Below are 5,780 nucleotides of genomic sequence, written 5' to 3'. Positions count from 1 at the left end.
ACAAAAAAAGGGGGAGGCAGCCCCCATCAGCAACTACTCATGGCCCTTTTTGCTATCAATATTCTCAATTTTCAAAAAAAATCAATCAGAATAAAAATTCCAAAAACATTGGGGCAAACAAGAACAATGCCCCAAGGTGTGGGTATGCTGGAAGGATCCTATCACTGGACACTGGAGAGGCCCGGACCCAGTGCTCACCACAGGGTGAGGTTTTGGGTGTGTCTTCCCTACAGATGAGCCAGAGCCGATATGGGTGCCAGCCAGAAACCTCAAATACCTATCTGACTGTAATATGCCCTAATAAGCTAAAATAATCCAAAGTCCATGGAGACAGAAAGATCCATGAGCATAGCCCTTCTCTCCTTCCTTGTTTGCAGGAGAATGCCCCCAAGACCTGGATGGACCATGCTGCTGGCTCTCATGGTGGCAGGCCTCATGGTGATCCTAATCTTCATTCTGATGATAATCTTCCTGGATCTGATGACGGAGCTCAGGAAGACCAACAAAACCAGTTAAATAAATTGGCTGGTTCACATGGGCCAACCTCCTTCAGTGTGTATGGCTCCAAAAGGGGACAAAAAAGAAACCTGGGACTGTAAAAGGTAGGTATTATAATTATATTGACAGGCTGGGGCAGAGAATCGGAGTTAGAGGAGAATTACTTTGGGGATATGTGATCAACCCAGGTATCCTGCAGCCTGTAGGATGGGATTCTGTTCCATAGCCCTTAGCATGTAATGCATCCTGGTATGGTACCCATTCTCAAATTTAAGCTATACTCAAGGGTAATGGGGAGTATATTGTCTATGTCTTGGTTGGTCGCAGCTCACGGTCCAGGGCTAGTTGATTGGAGATCAGCCTTCATGGCATGGGGGACGAATGTCACTCAGCTTAGGTATCAATATAAAACTATTACAACTGAAAATGACACGTCCTGTGAGGTGGAAGACTTCCACCTGTGGGAACTGAATTGGTCACCAAATGTGACATGCGAGCCCCATGCAAATTCCACCAATGCTATGTCCACCTTGCCGTTTATGGCATGCCTAGAACACAGGTACTATTTTGGCCTTTTTAATACTAGTAAAAACCAGGCAAATATAACCATAATAGCCAGTAATCCGAGGATGGATTCCTTATCCTGGAAATTCCTCTCTTTTTATGGGTACCCATAAACCAGACAGACCCAGAAATTTATGTGGGAGAAGCACATTTGGTTCAATATTTTCATTTTAGGCCCAAAAGGGCCATAGGGCTGATAATTTTAGGCCTTCTTACCCTTGCCTCTCTAATAACAACTATGACCAGTTCTGCTGTTCTCACCTCCCAACAGGCAATGACAGAGGTGTAAATTCCCTTTCAGCTCTCACTGCAAATGCCACCACCATTGTAAATGATCAGCTTAACCACCTACAGTTAGTCATCATGAACCTTCAAATGCAACTGGACCTTCATGAAAAGGTTTTATATGCTATACAGCAGTTAATGAAGATTCCCTGTGATATCAGGTATAGAGCTGTCTGCATCACCCCATTTGAGGTGATAGAAAGGGAACTCCAAAATGTGAGTAATATCTCACAGTATATTAAGGGCCCTTGGACAAGAAGGTATTGGGAAAAGGAATTGACTGTCACCAAGGTAGTCACCAAAATTAATAGTACAAGGGTAGACCTGATAACTGAGCAGGACCTCTGGCAACAGCTACAGGCAATTAGAGAGGGCCTATGGGATTGGAACAAAAACCCACTCACCTGGGCAAAATGGAGACTGTATGGTATAATTACCTTTCTGGTTCTATGGCTTGTCTTAATGGTAAAAAGGATTTTCTGTCGCCATAGCCAGACACAACAAAAACTGTCTACGCTAGCACAGATAGTAGAGGACTTCCTTTCAAAAGAGCCTAAGCCCGCTTGGGTTCATGCCACACTGGCAAAAATTAAGACAGAACCATAAAAACCTTTGCAGATGATTCTTGTCTCCAAAAGCTTTGTTTTCACAGGACCTCATGCTATTAAATGGACATCAGCCAGACCCTCAGCTCCATAGTTCAACCCCTTTCTTCTCCCCTTTTGTCAAGGACTGGCACCTCCTGTGCTATGGCCCTCGCCTAAGATCATACACCCCATGCCAATGACAGGTAAGATCTCCTCCTGGCAAATACTCCTAAGACCGGAGGTGCACACGGCCAGGTGCACTGACCAATGACAGGCAAGACTTGTTTAGAGAGGAGACGACCTAAGACAGGCTGGAGTGCTAGGCTCAAAGGGGAAGGCTAGCTGCCTACCCATAGGGCATTGCCTGGTACGGGTAGGCCGTGATTAGCCTGCTAAAGGAAAAGAAAAGGGGGAGATGAGGGAGCCTGAGAGCGACCCTCCAAAGGCGGCACTGAGAAGAAGTGAGCAAGGTGAGGCTTGACTTGTTTTGAAAATCTCCTGATTGGCTGAAGGACACTTCCCGGTCTCTGGGGAAGCATGATCAGCACATGATCATGGTTGATGCCTATGGGACCCTGTCCATGTGGCAGGTTGACCTTTAAGCTGATTGGGTGCATTCGGGGGAGGGGGTTTCCGAGGGGATTTCCCAACTGCAGTTTTTGCCTTTATAAGCTCTGTGACACCTGCAATAAATGAGTGTCTGTTAGACAAGACTCTTGAGTCTCATTGTCCTTGGCATGGAGGGCTGGTGAAACGGGTGGATGGCATGCTTACCTTTCCCTGACCTCCATTGCAGCAGGTCCCTCCGGTAGGGACCTTGGGGTGGACCCCCACAACTTCTGCCTCTGTTTTTAACTCCTACTGGGAGATGTTATGGTGAGGTCTCTTGTGTAGAGTTGTTTATTCCTCATGAAAGTATTGATGCTCCATGCTGTTCTCCTGCGGTTTCTAACCTGAGGGGCCAAATTCAGCCCTATTAAGTCATCAGAAATAAGGATCTGTGTGCATTGATTCCAAGTTATTTACAGAGAGAATATCTAAGGCACATGGCTGTATTAAATAATTTATAAAATAAGCACCTTAAATCATGTTTTTGAACATGCGGCTTTTGAGTGAACTTGCTATGTAAAATACTAAGAAAATTAGACCTAGGTAAGGCAGTGCAGTCTCTGGCTGTGTAGTATACTTCTGAGTGGGTTTCCCTTTGTAGTCCTCGTCACTGATGACTGGAGATGCTTGGGCAGAGATATTCCAGTGTTCAAGGATCATTAGACTGAAGTATTTGAATCACTAAATTGTTTTGGTTTATTGTCTGTTAATTTCAGACATCAATACTTCACGTGTACTAATAATAATATCCTAATACTTTGATTAGGGTACTCTGTTAATAAGTCCAATGCTTACCTTTCTCAGCTGTCAAGATGAAACCTATGGCATGGCGTTCCCCGCTATAGTTCCTCCTGTTTGAGCTCTCTAAGACAATATCAGAGGAAATAGTCATGGTCACTTGCATTTTTGTCTTTACCACTCACAATTTTTTCCCTTACATTTCTGTTAAGTATACTTTTCATTTTTAATTGGTTGAGTACTGATCATGTTCATGAATTATAGTGCACATTTCAATGAACATATACAATGTATAAATAATGAGATTTGGATAATTGGCTTTTCTGTAACTTCAGATATTTTTCATTTTGGGGGGTAGGAAACATTCTAAACTTCTGATAGCTATTTTGAAAGGTACACTGAGTTTTCAACTACACCATTCGACTATGCTAGTAAACATAGTTTCATTCCATTACCTACTCTTAATGAATCATACACTCTTCCTACTAAAAATATTTTATTGAAAAGACATATAAGTAGAGAACACCATGAATCAACTCTGTCACCATTTTGTATGCTGACGGAAAGTCACAGTATCTATGTTTGAATGTGGACTTTCCAGCGCAGCCATAAATGGTGGATGCCCACTCTTCTGTATGTAAGCCCTGACTTTATGTCCCATTAGCAAGCTCAAAAACACTCTTTAGGGTTTTCAAAAGATGTATTTTTTAAGAATCTTTTTTATTTTACATGTATGAGTGTATTTTGCTTATGTGTGTGTAAGTACACCACATGCATGCAATGCCCGTTGAGGCTAGAAGAGGGCATAAGATCCCCTGGAACTATGGATGGTTGTTAGTGGCTATGTGGATTCTGGGAACTGAATCAGGGTCTTCTAAAAGATCAGCAAGTACTAATAACTGCTGAGACATCTCTCCAGCCCCAATGCTGCCTACTTTTAATGATACTGTATATATAGTAATTTTTCAACCTATACCAAGTGTCTCCTAGCTATTTTTGGAGTTTTCTAACATCCCAACACATGTCACCATAGGTCTACTCAAGAATATAAGAACTCCCCTTCTACTATTTGTTATGCTGTCCAGAGCTGACTGAAGACGCTGACATTTTCATCTCCCCATGTCCGTGCTTCTTGCATCCTCAGCTCCCCTGGTGAATTTGCTTTTGTTTTTATGGCATCACATGGGTCCGTAGGCTCTGTTGTCTCTTATGTCATCTGAGACTTGAGTTGAGCAAGTCAGCCTTCCTCCTTGCACCTTCCTACCCCCACATAGGACCTTATGCCATGGCACCCTGTGCTTGTGGCTCCTACCACTCCCTCCCATTCACATGTGATGCTGCTGCACTTTAATGTCTAAACCAGGGCTGGAGATATAGCTCACATGGGAGACTTTTTACCCATACAGGAAACCCTCCGTGTGATCTCCACCTCATAAACTGTAGAGGCAGGAAGATAAGAAGTTCAAAATTATGCATGGCTGCATAGAGAGTTCTGAACTAGCGACTCAGTCCCCCATTTTTTTAAACTACATTTTGTTACTTACCAATTCTTTCTGCATTGTTATAAATAAGAGCTTCACTTTTCTTTTAAACATCATATCTTTAAAAATTGAGATTTTATTAACGTTATTTATTTCTTTATTCTAAAAATGTTTTATTAATGTTTCTTATGATCTCGAAAGTGTGGAAGATACTGCACATATAACCCAGGAACAAAAAAAAAATTCTGTTGTTCAAAATTTCTACACTAGTGAATTAAAGTTTGATACATGGTGCTCTGATATTGGTTGGTAATAAGGGGAAAAGTAGTGGTAGGAGACAGGGATACACAATAGGTTTAAGAGTTCTGAGATGGGGCATAATGTGTTTTGAATTGTAGTGGTCCAAGGTTATGACTATTTCATGTAGTCTGCTTAGCTTTGTTGATTTTTGGATTCTGATATGTTTGTGACCACACAGAGCCCAGAAAACAGTAGGTAATCAGAGCTTGCTGAAAAATTAATGTTTTCATTAACCTCAGGATTAACTCTATACTGGAGAGAGTGAAGAGAGAGACAGAGGAGGACAAGTGGAAACTCTCATTAAAGTTCCACAATGATCTTTAACTGGACTTGCTTAAGTCATCATGGTCACAAGGATGGGCATTGGACATTTAACATTCAATATGTCACATGGGGGAAAGTTATAGTAGAATTGAGCACTACTAATTCTGGGTGTAAATTTGTAAGTCTGAAACCAATGTGAACAATATGCAGGCATCACTAAATATAGACTCCTCCGTGTAACTGATCCCTCAGAATGCTGACAACTTTATCTGAAACAAGCAGTCAGCCGTTTTTCATTTTGAAAGATGCAAATATTTTCATCAAATGTATATATGTTAAAAATCAGAGTATTTGGTTATTATGAAAATGCATTTTATATTTATATTTTTGATATTTTTATAAATTTTTGATATTTTTATTTTTTATATTTTTGATATTTCAGTTTTATATTATC

The sequence above is a fragment of the Nannospalax galili genome, unplaced genomic scaffold (assembly GCF_000622305.1).
Source record: "Nannospalax galili isolate Female #2095 unplaced genomic scaffold, S.galili_v1.0 scaffold2130, whole genome shotgun sequence".
NCBI lineage: Eukaryota > Metazoa > Chordata > Mammalia > Rodentia > Spalacidae > Nannospalax > Nannospalax galili.
The sequence above is the reverse complement of the archived record's forward strand: the minus strand, read 5'-3'. Positions refer to the sequence as shown.